Below are 21,863 nucleotides of genomic sequence, written 5' to 3' on the forward strand. Positions count from 1 at the left end.
GTTCAATAATTTTGGATTCCATTGGATCACCTTTCTTTGGAATGGGCACAAATATAGATCTCTTCAAGTCGGTTGGCCAGGTAGCTGTCTTGGCATAGACAAGTGAGCACCTCCAGCATTGCATCCATTTATTGAAACATCTCAATTGGTATTCTTTCAGTTCCTGGAGCCTTGTTTTTTGCCAATGCCTTCAGTGCTACTGGGACTTCTTCCTTTAATAATTGATTGAATACCAATTGAGATGTTTCAACAAATGGATACAGTCCTGGAAGTGCTCACTCATCTATGCCAAGAAATTTGGAAGACAGCTACCTGGCCAGCCAGCTAGAAGAGATCCATATTTATGCCTTTTCCCAAGAAAGGTAATCTAACTGAATGCACAAATTATCAAACAGTATCATTAATATTACATGCAAGCAAAATTTTGCTGAAGATCTTTCAAAAGCAGCTGCAGCAGTATATTGACAGGGAACTGCCAGAAATTCAGGTCAGATTCAGAAGAGGATGTGGAACCAGGGATATCATTGCTGATATCAGATGGATCCTGGCAGAAGGATGTTTACCTGTGTTTTATTTCCTGCACAAGGGCATTCGACTGTGTGGACCATAACAAATTATAGATAACGTTGTGAAGAATGGGAATTCCAGAACACTTAATTGTGCTCATGAGGAATCTGTACATAGATCAAGAGGCGGTCGTTCATACAGAACAAGGGGATACTGCATGATTTAAAGTCAGTAAAAGTGTGTGTCAGGGTTGTATCATTTCACCATACCTATTTAAAAAAAAAAAAAAATTTTTTTTTTTTTATTTAAATCTGTATGCTGAGCAAAAAGTCCGAGAAGCTGGACTATATTAAGAAGTACAGGGCATCAGGATTGGAGGAAGACTCATTGACAACCTGTGTTATGCAGATGACACAACATTGCTTGCTGGAAGTGAAGAGGACTTGAAGCATTTACTGAGGAAGATCAAAGACCACAGCCTTCAGTATGGATTACACTTCAACATAAAGAAAACAAAAATCCTCGCAACTGGACCAGTAAGTCACTTCATGATAAATGGAGAAAAGACTGAGGTTGTCAAGGATTTCATTTTACTTGGGTCCACAGTCAACACCCGTGGAAACAGGAGTCAAGAAATCAAAAGGCTCATTGCATTGGGCAAATCAGCTGCAAAAGACCTCTTTAAAGTGTTGAAAATCAAAGAGGTCACCTTGAGGACTAAGGTGCACCTAACCTGAGCTATGGCATTTTCACTCGTCTCATATGCATGCGAAAGCTGGACAATGAATAAGGAAGACTGAAGATTTGCCACCTTTGAATTATGGTGTTGGCAAAGAATATTGAACATACCAGGGACTGCCAAAAGAATGAACAAACCTGTCTTGGAAGAAGTACAACCAGAACGCTCCTTAGAAGCAACTGTGGAGGGACGATATCTCACATGCTTTGGACAAGTCACATACTTTGATCAGAAAGGATCAGTCCCTGGAGAAGGGCATCATGCTTGGTAAAGTAGAGGGTCAGCAAGAAAGAGGAAGACCTTCAACAGGATGGATTGACACAGTGGCTGCAACAATGGGCTCAAGCATAGCAACAATCGAGAGGATGGCGCAGGACCAGACAGTGTTTCATTCTGCTGTGTGTAGGGTCACTGCGAGTCAGAACTGACCTGAAAGACAACAACGAAATGGTTGAACATCAACCATTTCTTTTTGGTACACTGAAGCTGTGTATTCCTTCAATCTTCTTTTGATGCATCCTGTGTTGTTCAATATTTTCCCCAAAGATTCCTTCAATATTGCTGCTCAAGACTTGAATTTTTTCTTTGATTCTTTCAGCTTGAGATATGCTGAACGTGTTCTTCTCTTTTCTAACTCCAGGTCTTTGCACATTTCATTATAATATTTTACTTTGTCTTCTATATCTGCTCTTTGAAATCTTCTGTTCAGCTCTTCTACTTCATCATTTCTTCCTTTTGTTTTAGCTACTCTGCATTCAAGAGCAAGTTTCAGAGTCTTTTCTAACATCCATTTTGGTCTTTTTTCTTTCTTTCCCATCTTTTTAATGACTTTTTTCTTTCTTCAGGTATGATATCCTTGACGTCATCCCACAACTCCTCTGGTCTTTTGTCATTAGTGTTCAATGCATCAAATCTATTCTTGAGATGATCTCCAAATTCAAGTGGGATATACTCAGGGTGGTATTCTGGCTCTTGTAGACTTGCTCTAATTTTCTTCAGCTTAGACTTAAACTTGCTTATGAGCAATTGACAGTCTATTCTGTAGTCAACCCCTGGCCTTGCTCTGATTGATGATATTGTGCTTTTCCATTGTCTCTTTCCACAGATGTAGTCGATTTGATTCCTGTGTATTCCATCTGGTGAGGTCCACATGTACAGTAGCTGTTTATGTTGATGAAAAAAGGTATTTGCAATGAAGAAGTCATTGGTCTTGCAAAATTCTTTCATGCGATCTCCATATCATTTTTATCACAAATGCCATATTTTCCAACTACCGATCCTTCTTGTTTCCAACTTTCACATTCCAAACGCCAGTAATTATCAACGCATCTTGATTGCATGTTTGGTCGATTTCAGAATGGAGAAGTTGGTAAAGATCTTCAATTGTCTCATCTTTGGTGTTAGTGGTTAGTGTGTAAATTTGAGTAATATCATATTAACTGGTCTTGCATGTAAGCATTTGGATATTAACCTATCACTGACAGCATAGTACTTCATGATAGATCTTGAAATTTTCTTTTTGACTATAAATGTGATGTCATTCCTCTTCAGTCTGTCATTCCCAGCATAGTAGACCATATGATTGTCCAATTCAAAATGGCCAATACCAGTCCACTTCAGCTCACTAATGCCTAGGATATTGATCTGTATGCTTTCCATTTCATTTTTGACGACTTCCAATTTTCCTAGATTCATACTTGGTACATTTCATGTTCCAATAATTAATTGATGTTTGCAGCTGTTTCTTCTTATTTTCAGCTGTGCCACATCAGCAAATAAAGGTCCTAAAAGCTTTACTCCATCCACATCATTAATGTCAACTTTACTTTGAAGAGGTAGCTCTTTCTCAGTAGTGTTTTGAGTGCCTTCCAACCTGAGGTACTCACTCTCCAGCATTATATCAGACAATGTTCCACTGCTATTCATAAGGTTTTCACTGGCCAATTTTTTTAGAAGCAGATCACAAGGTCCTTCTTTCTAGTCTGATGTAGTCTGAAGGTTCTGCTGAAACCTGCCCACCATGGGTGACCCTGCTGGTATTTGAAATACCAGGAGCATAGCTTCCAGCATCACGGCAACATGCAAGCCACCACAGTATGACAAACTGACAGATGAGTGGTGGGAAAAGAGACAAAAAAAGACATATAGCCCAATCAAAAAAGTGGGCAAAAGACTTGAATATACATTTCACCAAAAGTATATACAAATGGAGAATAAGCACTTGAAAAGATGCTCAAAATCACTAGTCTTTAGGGAAATGCAAATCAAAATCACAATGAGATAGCACTTCACCCTACTAGAATGGCTTATCAGAAAAACAGAAAACACCAAGTGTTGATGAGGATCTGGAAAAATTGGAACCCTTATCCATTGCTGGCAGGACTGTAAAATGGTGAAGCCAGTGTGGAAAAGAGTTTGGTGATTCCACAAAGTTAAACATAGAACTACCATGTGACCCAACAATTCCACTCCTGAGTATATAAGCCAAAGGCTTGAAGGCAGGGACTAAAAAAGCTATGTGTACACCAGTGTTCATTGCAGCATTATTCATAATATCCAAAAGGTAGAAACAACCCAAGTGTTCACCAACAGATGAATGGAAAAACAAACTGTAATATACCCAAAGAAACGAATATTAATCAGTCATAAAGAGAATAAAGTTCTGATACATGCTACAACATGGGTAAACCTTGAAAACATTATGCTGACTGAAATAGGTAAAATACAAAAAGAAAAATATCGTATGATTCCAATTATATGAAATATCTAGAATAGGCAAACGCATAAAGACCAAAGTTTATTAGTGGTTAGCAGGGGCATGTGGGAGAGGGAAATGGGGGATATTGCTTATTAAGGGTCTCTGAGTTTCTGTTAGGGGTGATAATAAAATCTGGAAACAGATAATAGTAATGACTACACAACATGGTGAACGTAATTAATGTCACTGAAAAATATACATAAAAATGGTTGAAATGACAAATGTTTTGTTACATATATTTTACCACAATTAAAAAAAAAAGGTCCCCAGGATACTCTAACATGCAGACAGAGTTGAGAACTATCTATCTTGTGGCAATACTGCTCCTAAATTTGTAGGTTCACGTGTGGGGGTAACAGGCAGACCTCAGCCAGTCCTGGTCCAGTGGCAACTGTGGCTCTCCAAACCATCCAGCCAGTTGCAGAGCTGAGTCCTTCTCTCCTCTGACCATAAATTCCATCCTGACACCACAAAGAAACTTTAAAAGTTCCTATGGCCCAAAAGTTTAGACAATAATGCACCAGAGAAGATTCCCTTGTCTCCATCTTTCAGCTCCTGTGACTCTATTAGCTGATGATAATAACAACAACAACGAGACTAAGGTATGACTCAATCCTAGAAAATAAATTCAATATGATGAAAATAAGAGACTTAGAACCAGCTAATTAGAAGAATCAATTGATTATAATTGTTTTGTCAGCTAAGCCTTTATGAGAAAAGTCAAGTGAGATGAAAGAAAGTTGATGAGGGGCTTACTTTAAAAAAAAAAAAGTCATGGTTGTCAATATATGTTCAGCAAAAAATCCTATGCCATCTCTAATAGCAGTGCCCGTATAAAAAGAATTACTGTTTACAACATGCCTCTTTTCTAAGGTGATCTCTTCAGTCATCAAAGAAATTGCAACTTTTTCCCCCAGTTTGATCCTTTAACTAAGGCAAAAAAGTCTTTGGACTAGTCGTGTTTCAAATTCAGATGTTTTTAGATTTTAGAAAGGCAATATAATGCATCTGTAGTACATTATAGAACCGCCTAGCAGGGTCTGGGGCAGATCTCATAATCAAGCTCATTCATGTTTCTAAGTGAATATTTGGATATCGTTGGTATGCATAAAGGCTACAAATAACCTCATGTCAAACCAGCTAGATTTTGATACCAAATGAGTTTGACACAAAATGTATTTAAACAAAACAAAACTTTTGTTTCCAGAGATTTGGGGATTTTGAAATTACAGGTAAGAAATGGTAGGCCTCAGTTAAGTTTGAAAATTTTTCAACAAAATGAGCTTTGGGTTACCCATCAATTAATCAAAAGGCTCAGTCAATCAAAGCGTCCTTATTTTCATGCTAGTGATTTGAGGCACATCCTCCAATAGCATTTGTGGGAGTCACAGCAAAGGTACAAACAGGGACCCCCGTACCACATGCTAACAGAATGTTAATAAATGTGTTCGCTCCTCCTCCCTTCTTAAGTATACCTTCATAATAAAAAATAACAAGGTTGTTACCGCCAATTGTGGGTTCGAGCCGTCTGCTGCAAAGCCAATACTGAGACAGGAGGTAAGCGGTAAGGGGGCTTTACTGAATACCTGTATTCAAGAGACAGAGGGGGTTAAATTTCTCTCAAATTCTAATTCTAAAGAGCTAGTGGGGGAGTTTTACATGGGGAAGGTTAAGGTTAGCTAATGTTTTGAGCATGTAGTCTACAGATGGTCTTATACATCACAAAACAACTACAAGAAACTCTTTATTAAAGATATGCCTCTCAGACATCTGGACTCTAATCAGTATGTTTGTAACAAGCTGAAAAAACTCACATAAGACTCTCTCAGCTAGTGGAACTGTTCTGCCAAGTCCACTCTGGCTGAGATAGGGAGCAAGAAAGAAAGCTGCAGATTAAAAATGTCAGGAGTCTTTCTGCCATTTGTAGTCTGAAGGCCATTTCTCAAGAGAACAAAAAAAGAGAAGAGAGACCAAGGCCACAGGAGCTGAGAGAGCTCCGCACCCTTTGGAAGAGACCGGTGTAGCCGGTGCAATAAAAAAATGTTTAGAGGTTACTGAGAGCATCATTATGGCCTTAGTTATGTCAAGCTCTCAATCACCCATTGTGAATAGGGGAAAACATGTTGTAAGGTGTTAGGGTGTTTTTTATGTTTAAGAACCTGCGCCATTTTCTAAAAACTAGAGATTAATCACAGCTCTATACAGCTATACTAAAACAAACTAGAAAAATATGCTCCCTCTACTTTAATATATAAAACACTAGAGAAAATGTATTTTCTCTACTTCAAGGTGGCTGCATTTAATTGTTTTTGTGTACAACTGGGTATGTTGGATGGATGGATAATAAAGACGGATATAATTTATAAATTATTATTTGTTTCATAAAATTTGTTTCTCTGCCCTTTAGTACAGAAAAAATAGAAATGATGCTGTTCTAGTCAACATGTTGTTTTAATGTACATAATTGAGAGCAATGAGCTAAAGGATTAAAACTTTGAATATATATTAATAAAAATATAAATAAAAGTTAATATAAGATACTAAACAATTAAAATTATCTTATGTTTTCCAAAAAATATATTTTTCCTCTAAAATGCTGAAAATTATCTATTAAAATTAGAAGACAGAATATGAATTATATGGATGGACATCAAATTTTAAATTAAAAATTTATATAAAACTAGATACTTGTTTTTTTTAATGTACCTGTGTTTTGTTAAATACATCTATTCTGGATTAAATTGTGTCCCCCAAAAATGTGTGTCAACTTGGCTAGGCCATGATCCCCAGTATTGTGTGATGGCCCACCATTTTGTCATCTGATGTGATTTTCCTATGTGTTGAACATCCTACCTCTGTGATGTTAATGAGGCAGGATATTAATGAGGCAGAATTGAGGCAGTTACGTTAATGAGGCAGGCCTCAACCTACAAGATTAGGTTGTGTCTTAAGTCAATCTCTTTTGAGATACAAAAGAGAGAAGTGAGCAGAGAGACAGAGGGACTTCCTACCACCAAGAATGAAGAGCCAGGAGGGGAGTGAGTCCTTTGGACCTGGGGTCCCTGCTCTGAGAATCTCCTACACCAGGGGAAGACTGATGACAAAGATCTCCCCCTAGAGCCAACAGAGAGAGAAAGCCTCTCCCCGGACCTGGCACCCTGAATTCAGACTTGTAGCCTTCTAGGCCATGAGAGAATAAATTTCTGTTTGTTAAAGCCATCTACTTGGAGTATTTCTGTTACAGCAGCACTAGATAACTAAGTGCATGTCATGTCTACACTTACATATACGCAAATTTAAGAGTAATTAGAATTTTTTTAAACATTTTTAAAATGTTTCTTAACTAGTATGTGCAATTTCTACGAATGTATTAGTCTGTGAGCACTTCTGGACCATGAATTAAATAGAACATAAAGAAATAGGAAAGTGGACAGTCAACCCTACTGGCAGAGGATTGATTCTTCGTTGTGCAAGGACCTATTGCATTTTTGCTATCTGGGAGGAAAAATTTGACGAGTTAATTAATTCGTTTTCTCTTACCCAAGTGCACGCACAGCTCAGATCTTCCCGCACTCTGGAGCACGACCCTCACAGCACTGACATGCAGCCTTTTGTCTAGCTGACACAGGGCAAGAAAAGTGGAGAAACATTTCCCTAGGGGTTGAATGGTGTTAGTCAGTAAAGAGGAGCATTGTGACAGCACTGAGTATGAGGTCCCTTATGTGAGAGGCACTAACGTGTTGTGTAATGTATATGTAGTGTTTGTTGTATCGAGAGCTCTCTAAAGCAAAGATCTAGTTCTGGTACCAAATGGGGGAGTTAATGTGCGTAAGTCACCCAAACAAATGACTGCCCCTCCTGTTTTTAGAAACCTCCAGCAGTGGAGCGTCTTGGGCAACTACTGCAGTATTTAAATACCTTTTACCCCCCATATATCAGGGATTAGCAAACTACAGCCCACAGGCCAAATCTGGCCCACCGGCTGTATTTGTTAATAAAGTTTTATCAGATACAGTCACTCATATGTCTAAGCATTATATGTAGCTGCTGTTGCACTAAAATGGTAGTGTCGAGTAGTTGTAAAGGGTAAAATATTTACTATATGGCCCTTTACAGAAAAAGTTTGCTGACCCCTGCTCTATTTCATGAGTAGCCAAAATCTTACATGACAATGGAGGGCCATTTACTTCAGAGATCACCTCTGGGGAGACAGAGAACCACTGGTCAGTTCCATCTCTGCATGTACACTCACATGAGAAGTCTTAAATGTCCACTCTTTTAAAATTAAATAACCCTCTTTATCTAACCCCCTTGGTTTAACCTTCTATTTCTTATCTGGATCTAAGATTTACAACTCCCACACATGCTTAATTGCTAAATGGGCTCACTAGTTAGGAATACAAATGCAAAAGACTACAATATTGATCGTGCGTTATTGTTAGGTGCAGTCCAGTCATCTCCGACTCATAGCAATTCTGTGGATAACAGAAGAAACACTGCCCGGTCCTGCACCATCCTCACAATTGTTGCTGTGTCTCAGCCTATTGTTGCAGTCATTGTGTCAATCCATCTTGTTGACGGTCTTACTCTTTTTTGCTGACCCTCTGCTTTACCAAGCATGATGTCCTTCTGCAGAGACTGGTCCCTCCTGATAACATTTCCAAAGTATGTGAGATGAAGTCTCACCATCCTCGCTTCTAAAGAGCATTCTGGCTGTACTTCTTCCAAGACAGATTTGTTTGTTCTTTTGGCAGTCCATGCTATATTCAATATTCTTTGCCAGTACTATAATTTAAAGGCATCAGTTCTTCTTCAGCCTTCCTTTTTCATTGTCCAGATTTCACACGCACATGAGGTGAATGAAAATACCACCCCTTGGGTCAGGAGCACCTTAGTCCTCAAAGTGACATCTTTGCTTTTCAACACTTTAAAAAGGACTTTTGCAGCAGATTTACCTGATGGAGTATGCCCTTTGATTTCCTGACTGCTGCTTCCATGGGCATTGATTGTTGATTGTTGACCCAGGTGGAACGAAATTATTGACAACTTCAATATTTTCTCCATGAGGTTTACCATGAGGTTGCTTATTGGTTCACTTATGATGGGTTTTGTTTTCTTTATGCTGAGGTGCAATCCATACTGAAGACTGTGTCTTTGATCTTCATTAGTAAGTGCTTTAAGTTCTCTTCACTTTCAACAAGAAAGGTTGTGTCACCTGCATATCACAGGTTGTTAATGAGTCTTCCTCCAATCCTGAGGCTGCATTCCTCATATAGTCCAGCTTCTCAGGTTATTTCCTCAGCACACTGAATAAATATGGTGAAAGGATACAATCCTGATGTACACCTTTCCTGACTTTAAGCAAAACAGCATCTCCTTGTTCTGTTCAAACTTCTGCTTCTTGATCTATGTGCAGGCTCGCATGAGCATAATTAAGTGTTCTGAAATTCCCATTCTTCAAAATGTTATGCATAATTTGTTATGTTGATCACATAGTATTCAGAAATTTAGAAGCAAAACAATCTTTTTCCTTAACCACTGTCCTTAAACATTTAAGTAGCCCCTAAGTGTTACAAAAGGTTAACACAGTTGGTTAACTGAAAGTTTAGAGGTTCAAGAACACACAGCGGCATCTCGGAAGAAAGTCCTGATGATTTATTCCACAAAATTAGCCACTGAAAACCCCATGGATTGCAGTTCTACTCTGACACACACGGGGTCACCAGAAGTCAGAATCGACTCAGTGGCAACTGGTTTTGTGGAGTTTTTTTGTTTGTTTGTTTTTGGTTTTCAAACATTTAAAGAAGTGAGGTGTGCCTAGATACCTCGTGGCAAGTGAAAACAAAACAGAAAAAACCTCAGTTATGATCCATGGAAGTGCTCTGAGCAATTTGCATGGAGAGGACATACCAGGCCTGTAAGCAAGGCCCTTTAAAATAAAGTGCAAATTGGGTTTTCATGAAGTTAAACCATTGCTAAACCATGAAGTTTTCAGGGAGCTTTCTGTTCTTTCTGCTTGGTCTGGGCTGGCTTTAATTTATTTACTTGGTTTCTCCTATGTGTACATTTCTCCAGGAAAATGCAGAGAGTACTGAGAATAGATATGAGAGCTATAACGAAAGGGCTAAGAGTCCAGACAGCTATTGTAACTCAAAGTAGACGTGACCACCGGGAAATTCTGCTGCCCCAGACTAGCAGAAGTGGTGCCTACATTTGTGGACAAGTGGTGCTTGCTAGTCATGTCTGGCCTCGAGTGCTGGTTCCCTATATCTCTCTGATCCTAACCTGTTAAATAGGATTATGCATGCTGTCATGGATTGAATTGTGTCCCCCCAAATTATGTGTATCAACTTGGCTAAGCCATGATTCCCAGTATAGTGTGATTGTCCACCATTTTGTCACCTGATGTGATTTTCCTATGTGTTGTAAATCCTATCTCTGTGATATTAATGAGATGGGATTAGTGGCAGTTATGTTAATGAGGCCCCCACGTGTCTGTCAGTTTGTCGTACTATGGGGACTTGTGTGTTGTTGTGATGCTGGAAGCTATGCCACCAGTATTCAGATACCAGTAGGGTCATCCATGGAGGACAGGTTGCAGCTGAGCTTCCAGACTAAGACAGACTAGGAAGAAGGACATGCAGTCTACTTCTGAAAAGCATTAGCCAGTGAAAACCTTATGAATAGCAGGGGAACATTGTCTAATATAGTGCTGGAAGATGAGACCCCCAGGTTGGAAGGCACTCAAAAGATGACTGGGGAAGAGCTGCCTCCTCAAACTAGAGTCAACCTTAATGACGTGGATGGAGTAAAGCTTTGGGGACCTTCTTTTGCTGATGTGGCACGACTCAAAATGAGAAGAAATAGCTGCAAACATCCATTAATAATCGGAACCTGGAATGTACAAAGTATGAATCTAGGAAAATTGGAAATCGTCAAAAGTGAAATGAAACACATAAACATCGATATCCTAGGCATTAGTGAGCTGAAATGGACTGGTATTGGCCATTTTGAATCAGACAATCATATAATCTACTATGCTGGGAATGACAACTCGAAGAGGAATGGTATTGCATTCATGGTCAAAAAGAACATTTCAAGATCTATCCTGAAGTACAATGCTGTCAGTGATAGGATAATAACCACACGCCTACAAGGAAGACCAGTTAATACGACTATTATTCAAATTTACGCACCAACCACTAGGGCCAAAGATGAAGAAATAGAAGATTTTTATCAGCTGCTACAGTCTGGAATTGATCAAACATGCAATCAAGATGCATTGATACTTACTGGCTATTGGAATGCAAAAGTTCGAAACAAAGCAGAAGGATCAGTAGTTGGAAAATATGGCCTTGGTGATAGAAACAATGCCAGAGATGGAATGATAGAATTTTGCAAGACCAACGACTTCTTCATTGCAAATACCTTCTTTCGCCAACATAAACGGCGACTATACACATGAACCTCGCCAGATGCAACACACAGAAATCAAATTGACTACATCTGTGGAAAGAGACGATGGAAAAGCTCAATATCATCAGTCAGAACCAGGCCAGGGGCCGACTGTGGAACAGACCATCAATTGCTCATATGCAAGTTCAAGCTGAAAGTGAAGAAAATCAGAGCAAGTCCACGAGAGCCAAAATATGACCTTGAGTATATCCCACCTGAATTTAGAGACCATCGGAAGAATAGATTTGATACATTGAACACTAGTGACCAAAGACCTGACGAGTTGTGGAATGACATCAAGGATATCATCCATGAAGAAAGCAAGAAGTCACTGAAAAGACAGGAAAGAAAGAAAAGACCAAGGTGGATGTCAGAGGAGCCTCTGAAACCTCCTCTTGAGCGTCGAGCAGCTAAAGAAAAAGGAAGAATTGAAGTAAAAGAACTGAACAGAAGATTTCAAAGGGCCTCTCGAGAAGACAAAGTAAGTATTATAATGACATGTGTGAGGAGCTGGAGATGGAAAACCAAAAGGGAAGAACACACTTAGTGTTTCTCAAGCTGAAAGAACTGAAGAAAAAAATCAAGCCTCGAGTTGCAATAGTGAAGGATTCCATGGGGAAAATATTAAATGATGCAGGAAGCATCAAAAGAAGATGGAAGGAATACACAGAGTCATTATACCAAAAAAGAACTAGTCGATATTCAACCATTTCAAGAGGTGGCATATGATCAGGAACCAATGGTACTGAAGGAAGAAGTCCAGGCTGCTCTGCAGGCATTGGCGAAAAACAAGGCTCCAGGAATTTATGGAATATCAATTGAGATGTTTCAACAAACAGATGCAGCACTGGAGGTACTCACTCATCTATGCCAAGAAATATGGAAGACAGCTTCCTGGCCAACTGATTGGAAGAGATCCATATTTATGCCTATTCCCAAGAAAGGTGATCCAACCGAATGTGGAAATTATAGGACAATATCATTAATATCACACGCAAGCAAAAGTCTGCTGAAGATCATTCAAAAACGGCTGCAGCAGTATATCGACAGGGAACTGCCAGAAATTCAGGCTGGTTTCAGAAGAGGACGTGGAACCAGGGATATCATTGCTGATGTCAGATGGATCCTGGATGAAGCAGAGACTACCAGAAGGATGTTTACCTGTGTTTTATTGATTATGCAAAGGCATTTGACTGTGTGGGTCATAACAAACTATGGATAACACTGCGAAGAATGGGAATCCCAGAACACTTAATTATGCTCATGAGGAACCTTTACATAGATCGAGAGGCAGTCATTCAGACAGAACAAAGGGATACTGTGTATTTTAAAGTCAGGAAGGGTGTGTGTCAGGGGTGTATCCTTTCACCATACTTAGTCTGTACGCTGAGCAAATAATCCGAGAAGCTGGACTATATGAAGAAAAACAGGGCATCAGGATTGTAAGAAGACTCATTAACAACCTGCCTTATACAGGTGATACAACCTTGCTTGCTGAATGTGAAGAGGACTTGAAGCACTTACTGATGAAGATCAAAGGCCACAGCCTTCAGTATGGATTATGTACCTCAACATAAAGAAAACAAAAATCCTCACAGCTGGACCAATAAGCAACATCATGATAAATGGAGAAAAGCTTGAAGTTGTTAAGGATTTCATTTTACCTGGATCCACAATCAACAGCCATGGAAGCAGCAGTCAAGAAATCAAAAGATGCATTGCATTGGGCAAATCTGCTGCAAAGGACCTGTTCAAAGTGTTGACGAGCAAAGATGTCACCCTGAAGACTAAGGTGCGTCTGACCCAAGCCATGGTATTTTCAATCACGTCATATGCATGTGAAAGCTGGACAATGAATAAGGAAGACCGAAGAAGAGTTGACGCCTTTGAGTTGTGGTGTTGGCGAAGAATATTGAATATACCACGAACTGCCAAAAGAACAAACAGATCTGTCTTAGAAGAAGTACAACCAGAATGCTCCTTAGAAGCAAGGATGGTGAGACTGGGTCTTACATACTTCAGACATGTTGTCAGGAGGGATCAGTCCCTGGAGAAGGACATCACGCTTAGCAGAGTACAGCGTCAGAGGAAAAGAGGAAGACCCTCAACGAGGTGGATTGACACAGTGGCTGCAACAATGAGCTCAAGCATAACAACAATTGTAAGGATGGCGTAGGACCAGGCAGTGTTTCGTTCTGTAGTGCAGAGGGTCGCTATGAGTCGGAACCGACTCGACGGCACCTAACAACAACAAATGTTAATGAGGCAGAACTCAATCTACAAGATTAGATTGTGTTTTAGGCAAATCTCTTTTGAGATATAAAAGAGAGAAGTGAGCAGAGAGACATGGGGACCTCATACCACCAAGAAAGCAGTGCTGTGAGCATAGTGCTTCCTTTGGACCTGCGGTTCCTGTGCAGGGAAGCTCCTAGACCAACAGAAGTTTGATGACAAGAACCTTCCTCCAGAGCCAACACAGAGAGAAAGCCTTCCCCGGGAACTGGCGCCCTGAATTCAGACTTCTAGCCTACTAGACTAAGTGAATAAATTTCTGTTTCTTAAAGCCATCCACTGTGGCATTTCTGTTAGAGCAGCACTAGATGACTAAGACACATGGCTTGCAGAGTTACTGTGAAGATTTAAAACAATGAACCAACAGTGTATGGCACTTATAAATGATAATTTTCATGACTGTTATACCCAAGACACTCTACAGCTATGTACTCTAAGCATAAGAATTTTGGAGAGTGAAGTGAGAAGCAGACCATAATCATTTTGGAATAGTCACTGTAATCACAGCCTTACTCCAGGACCCTCTATAATGTGTACAGTCTGCTCGGCCCTCAGAAAGGTGAAGAGCCCTGCCACCATCTAGGGGCACCTCGTATCCTCTCCCTCTGTACAGAAACCCCAAGGCCTCTGTGACAAATTGCAGACCCCCTTAGAGGAAATGCAGACCCCAAGGCAGTGAAGACTTAGACCACAATTCACAAAATGCACAGCAAGCTATAATAACACAGAGTGACAGTCTTGGTGTACTTCTGTGTCCTGTAAAGAGGACCCTGGCCTTAAAATGTTCTAATTAGGTCCTAAGTCCCTCTTCTTTAGCTTCTTTTCACCACTGTGTAAGAAGTCAGCTTCCTGGAAGGCTGGTGGCTACTTTGTAGAGGAGAAATACAAAGTATTCGAGAAGTGAGTCACTGCTCTTAAGCAAAGCAGAGAAGGGAAGGTGTTCCATAAAGGAGGAAGAAAAGCAGAACAGACTCCCAAGTTCCCAGAAGGAATAAGTAACATTACAGTTCCAAGTTCTTGGGCAAAGACAGCCCTCTGAGGAAGTGGAACAAGGAAGAGTGTACACAACCACACCCAGGAAGGGCTGGGCCAGGGGTGAAGTTGCCTGTCATCAGGGAAGGAGACCCCTAGGGAGGAGAGGAAGAACATAGCCAGCTTTCAATGTCTGTGTTTTAGGCCTGGCACACTGATACATGGTTCTGTTTCCCAAAGCTGGTGAATTGACGTAGAAACATACCTACCCATAGAAACATAGATCACTGTTATATGGAATGTGAACTGAACTTGAACAAGTGGAGTGAGGGAGCTTTGGCCTGCCTTGGCCTCCAGGCTGGCCTCAGAAGTGGACTGACTTTGCACGTGCACACGCGAGTACAGCACCAACTCTGCCTTTGCGACTCCCTGGGTGTAAATCCTAGCTCTGCCACTGACTCATTTTATGACTTTGGTCGTTTTAATTATCTTATCTGTTCCTTAGTTGCCTTGTCTATGAAATAGGGAGAAAAATAGTATCTAACTCATAGTGTTGCTGTAAAACTTTACTGAATTAATTTGTACAGAACGGAATAGTTCGTGGAACTCAGTAAAGGCTCAATAAGAAAAAAAAGTGAGCCAAAATTGCCTTGAGGCTCTGAATTGATCTTGGTGTGAGGCCTGAGTCTAATTGTCTTTCGATCCTTCTCTACATTGTGTCCTTGACCATATTTTCCAATCTTCACCACAACTCATGCTGAACAAGGCAGCTCCTTTAACAGGTCTGACCGGAATTTCAGACAGCGTACCTAAGTTTGCTCACTGCGCAGATTTTTCAGGTAGTTTTTTTTTTCAGCTATGTTTCCCTACAGTCAGCTATTTCTGTTCAGGTGCACTGCTATACAGGTTTGGGCAAATTTTTTATCTTTAGGAAGGGTGTCTCCTCTCTTAAGTCTTCACAACATCTGCTATGGTTACCTGTAGCTTTGTGGCAATGCCTTTTCTCACTTACCCTGCTGTGGTGGGAGGGCTGGGCTGCTCCCCTAGGTTTTGGTGGGAAGAGAAGAACTTCCAAGATGAATCCTACCTAAAGTCCCCCACTACTTAGACAGCATCTACTCTAAGTTTACTTCCCACACGAGTTGCCCTGGAGCCAATTCAGACTCATGGAGACACCAAGTGTGTCAGAGTACAACTGTGCGCCACAGGGTTTTCAATGGGTGATTGTTCAGAAGATTGCCAGGCCTTTCCTCTGAGGCTTCTCCAGATGGATTTGAACCACCAACCTTATGGTTAGTAGCCAGCACTTTACCATTTGCACCACTCATAGTACATTATTTATTGCCAATATCATCTTGCTCTTTTCTTTTCCACTTTATCCCAATGCTCTATCCATTTCTCAGCTCTTCCAACATAATGAAAATGTCCACATGGAAATGCCTAAAGCTGTTACTGTTTAAGAGTTCATTTCCACTTGCCTGTGCTTCATATACAAAACCCAAAACTAAACCCACTGCCATGGAGTCAGTTCTGACTCATAGTGACCCTACGGGACAGAGTAGAGCTGCCTCACAGGGTTTCCAAGGCTGTAAATCTTTACGGAAGCAGACTGCCACATCTTTCTCCCACGGAGTGGCTGCTGGGCTCAGACGGCCAACCTTCTGGTTAGCAATGGAGGGCTTACCGCTCTGCCACCAGGGCTCCTTGTTTCGTACATACCACGATTCAGTGGGTGCATAAGGCTATATCTGTTGGCCTAGTGGTTAAGTGCTACAGCTGCTAACCAAAAGGTCGGCAGTTCGAATCTGCCAGGCGCTCTTTGGAAGCTCTATGGGGCAGTTCTACTCTGTCCAATAGGGTTGCTATGAGTCGGAATCGACTCGATGGCACTGGGTTTGGTTTTTGGTTCTTTAAGGCTATATTAAGGCTCAAACATCGTTCTTTTTTAGCTTCTCCCAAAGTCTGAAATTTCTATAGCTAAATCCTCTCTGCTTTAAGGCCTTTTCTTCCAAAGATTCCTATAAAAATGCAAATTCTTTCCCAGTAAAGGTAAGCCAGTTGTTGTCAAGTCTCTTGACTCACCGTGGCCCCATGTGTCAGAGTAGAACTGTGCCCCATAGGGTTTTCAATGGCTGGTTTCTCAGAAATAGATCTCCAGCCCTTTTTCCAAGGCACCTCTGGGTGAACTTCAACCACTAATCTTCTGGTCAGTAGCCAAGCACTTTTAATCAGGTGCACCACCCAGGGGTTCTGGCAATGCCCACATGGTTTGTTAGTTTCCGACTTCATTTAGTGTGGTAAGTAGGGTCCCAATAGTGCCAAATTATGAAGAGGGAGAGGGTGATTGAGCCATGAGGAAAAGTCCTTCTGCCTACCTATCAGGCTCCATCTGTCCAAGGCAGGGCCTGCAGGAGCCTGAGCACCGACGGAACTAGTACTGGGATCTTCGCAAATTTCGGCCATCAAATGGGGAGCGGTAGGGCTGTCCCAAAGCTGCAAGGGAGAAACACCAAAGTTAAACTTCCTAACTTGTTGGCAGAAGGCTCTCAGAGAGAAGTACTGCTAAGTTTTGGGTTTAATTTCTAAAAGGCATTCTTTATGTTTCAGGGACTTTCCACCGTTGGTACTTGGAAGAACGTGTTTTCGTTAAGAAACTCCACGCCAAGGATGGCGTCACTCAGGATGTTAAAGTTGATGGGCAGATATTTCCTTGAACGGGATGTATTTTAGTTCCTCTGCTTCTTTCCGAGGCCCTAAAACGGGCACAGCCCAAACCTCAGGTGTTTTCTTTCTTGCTGGGCTTAAATTCTCTCCTTCTTTGTCTCCTTTCCTTCCTATTCTTTTCTCACTGGCCCCGGCTCTTCTCTCGGCTCTGCAGAACAACCCTAGCTGGGTGGCTGTCTGTATTCTCCGAATGAGACTTTGTTTAACCAGGAATTTTCTTGTCCATTTTGAATTCTACTTTTATGAGAACGAAGCCAGTGACAAAGGAGCTAGTTTATAGGCTAATGTGAAATGCACACAGTTCACAGAATAATTAAACACAATCTTTTTTTAAATATCGCATAAAGTTTTATAAACATCTGATCTAGGGTAATCGGGCTTTGTATTTTTTCTTTTTAAAAAGAAGGTTGCCACAACATGAATGAACCTTAAAAATACACCAAGTGAAATAAGTCATTCACAAAAGGACAAATACTGTATGATCTCACTGACATGAAATTAGCAAATATATAGAAACCAAAGATTATCAGTGATTTCCAGGGGTGAAGGGAGAGAGAAAGCGGACTTTTTGCTCAGAGCATGTTGAGTGTGTGGCAGTAGTAATGGTAATGGAATGGTGGTGGGATCATTTGGAAAAAGATAGCAAGGTGGTACAACTTGAAGAATGCAGTCAATGACACTGAATTGTACATGCAGAAATTGCTGAATTGGCATGTGTTTTGTTGTGTAAATTTCTCCACAATGAAAAAAAAAAATCTAAAAAAAGGAGGAGAAGAAGAAGGCAGTAGTGCACGCTAGGAAAATCATGAGCGTTGGACCCAGACAGACATGAACTTGAGTGGACTCTGCCTCCTGTTATGTGGCGGACAAGCTGCCTACCTCACAGCATGAATAGAAATCATATGTTACAGGGTGACTGTAAGGATTAGAAATTCTTTTTAAACCCTGAGGATGTTTAGAGGACTAAGTTTATGCATGTTAAGTAATTAGTAAAGTGCCTGACATTTAGCAAAAGCTCTGTAAATGCCATATTCTTATCAACATTATTAATGAAAATTATAGGCTATAAGGAAGAAAACTAAGAATGAAAACAAACAACAACAAAAGCCAGACAAGGAACAGAGAAGAAACACTGAGCAGAGAGAGTGGGTTCGTGTTTGTTTCCCGACTGTTACGGGAACCCGGCAGTGGAAGAACGAGGCACCCTTCGCAGGAAGACTTGGGTGGAGGAAGCTCACACAGGAAAAACAGGAGAGGTGAGCAAACAGGCCCTCAGGCAGCCCCAGTGCAGCCACTCAGTAATGGCTTTAAAATGGGAGATGCTATTATCCTGAAAGCATGCAAACAAGGAAGTGGAAAATTATTCATTGTTTTAAAGTCACTTATTCATTAACATTTATCTTTTAGTCTGATTATAAAAATCATACATGTTCATATTGAAAGATTGGAATATACAAAAAAACACAAAGAATAAAATGAAACTAATCTGTAATGCACATAGGACCATGTATCAGTTAGGGTAAATTCTTGAAGTCTTTTCTACATAGATTCACATTTTTTTCTTCTACAAATTTAGGTTTATTTTATAAAAGTAATATCCTTACCTTTTCACTTAATTATGTAATGTGAACATTGTCCTATGTCATTAAATATTTCTTAAGAGCATATTTTTAAAGAATGTATTGCTAAAAATTTTAAAGAGAGACATGTAAAGAGACTAGAATAATAACCCATGTTCCCATCACTCAGATTAAAAAATTATCGACTTTTGGTCAATTTTCTTTCATCCGTACACTCTCCACTTCTCCCACCTTACCTGCTTGCATTATCTTGAAGCAAATTTCAGATGCCATGGAATTTCATCTATAAATATTTCAGTATTTATGAATCCCCGAAAGACATTAGTGTTTACTTTTCCCTGATTGCTATATCACTTTTTTTAACTATTGGTTTGAATCAGGATCAGATTTTTGGTGGGTGAGAGGTCAAATGAAAAACCCTGAGCTTTTTATTTAATAAGAACTATGAACTCACAAAAAAAAAAAAAATTTTTTTTATATGAACTCACAATGTATTTAATCTGAAAAAAAAAATTTCTTTTTTTTCGAAAGCTTTGTACATGGAAAGGGCCCTGGCGACCCAGTGGTTAAGAGCTACATCTGCTAATCAAAATGTCTGCAGTTCAAATCCACCAGCCACTCCTTGGAAACCCCATGGGGCAGCTCCACTCTGTCCTATTGTGTCGCTATGAGTCAGAATCGGCTCGACAGCAATGGGTTTGGATACATGGAAAAGGCCAGGAAATAATAATAATAAACCCAGTACTGCCTAGATTGTAGAGTCTAAATGCCATTTTCTGCTAAAGAAACTGGAAGTTCTTGGAGGTCTGGGTCAGGAAGTACACATGATGATCCCGGAACAGCTTATACTAGAAAGCAAGTAGGGGTGTGAGACACTACGGCCATGTCCACAGGACTCAGGAACTTGAGCAGACACTAACCAAATATGGGATGATTAAAGAATGACAACTTTAATGGATTGAAATACATTAAATATGTGTATATCCACGAGTTCTCAATAAGATTTCCCATTTCAAAGTACACATTGGCCACTTTGAAAGATATTAGGGAAAAAAACTTATTATTTTTATGACAATCAATTAAAGAGAAAGTATTTTGCCTCTCCTTTAAAAAAAAAAAATTTTTTTTTTTTTTAAGAAGTGCACCTTAAAAAAAAAAAAAAAAAACCAGTTGCCATTAATTTGATTCTGGCTCATGGCGGCCCCATGTGTTGCAGAGTAGAACTGCACTCCCTAGGGTTTTCTTGGCTGTGTTCCTGACTGCGGCTTCCGTGGGTGTTGATTGTGGATCAAAGTAAAATGAAATCCACAACATCAGTCTTTCCTCCATTTATCATGATGTTGCTTAGTAGCCCAGTTGTGAGGATTTTTGTTTTCTTTGTGTTGAGGTGTAATCCCTACCGAAGGGTGTAGTCTTTGATCTTCATCAGTAAGTGCTTCAAGTCCTCTTCACTTTCAGCAACGAAAGTTGTGTCATCTGCCTATCGCAGGTCATTAATGCTCTTCCTCCAATCCTGATACCACAGCCTTCTGCATGCGGCCCAGTTTCTCAGATCCTTTGCTCAGCATACAGATTGAATAAGTATGGTGAAAGGATGCAACCCAGATGCACACCTTTCTTGATTTTAAACCATGCAGTATTCCCTTGCTCTGTTCAAACAACTGCCTCTTGATCTATGTACAGGTTCCACAGGAGCACAATTAAATGTTAGGGAATTTCCATTCTTCACAATGTTATCCATAATTTGTTATGATCCACACAGTCCAATGCCTTTGCACAGTCAATAAAAGGCCGGTAAACCTCTTCCTGGTATTCCCTGATTTCAGCCACGATCCATTTGGCATCAGCAGTGATATCCCTCGTTCCACTCCTTTTCTGAATCCAGCTTGAATTTCTGGCAGTTCCCTGCCCATGTACTGCTATAACTGCTTTTGAATGATCTTCAGCAAAATTTTACTTGCATGTGATATTGATGATATTGTTCAATAATTTCCACATCCTGTTGGATCACCTTTCTTTGGAATGGGCACAAATATGGCTCTCTTCCAGTTAGTTGGCCAGGTAGCTATCTTCCAAATTTCTTGGCATAGATGAGTGAGCACCTCCACAGCTGCATCTGTTTGTTGAAACATCTCAGTTGGTATTCCTTCAATTCCTGGAGCCTTGTTTTTTGTCAATGCCTTCATTTCTGCTTGGACTTCTTCCTTCAGTGCCATCGGTTCTTGATCACGTGCTACCTCCTGAAATGGTTGAACATCGACCAATTCTTTTTGGTACAGTGACTGTGTGTATTCCTTCCATCTTCTTTTGATGCTTCCCGCGTCACTTAATATTTTGCCCACAGAACCTTCAGAATTACAACTTGAGGCTTGAATTTTTCCTTAAGTTCTTTCAGCTTGAGAAATACTGAGCATATTCTGCCCTTTTGGTTTTTGCACATTTTATTATAATATTTTACTTTGTCTTCTTGAATTGCCCTTTGAAATCTTCTGTTCAGCTCTTTTATGTCATCATTTCTTCCATTCACTTTAGCTATTGTATGTTCAAGAGCAAGTTTCAGAGTCTCTTCTGACATCTATTTTGGTCTTTTCTTTCTTTCCTGTCTTTTTTTACTGACATTTTTCTTTCATCAGGTATGATGTCCTCGATGTCTTCCCACAACTCGTCTGGTCTTTGGTCATTAGTTTTCCATGCATTAAATCTATTCTTGAGATGCTTTCTAAATTCAGCACAATATTGTTATTATTCATTTTTTTATTTAACAAATATTTATGTATTATTGAGCATCTACCATGTGACTGGAAACCCTGGTGGTATAGTGGTTAAGAGCTACAGC

The sequence above is a fragment of the Loxodonta africana genome, chromosome 20 (assembly GCF_030014295.1).
Source record: "Loxodonta africana isolate mLoxAfr1 chromosome 20, mLoxAfr1.hap2, whole genome shotgun sequence".
Lineage (NCBI taxonomy): Eukaryota > Metazoa > Chordata > Mammalia > Proboscidea > Elephantidae > Loxodonta > Loxodonta africana.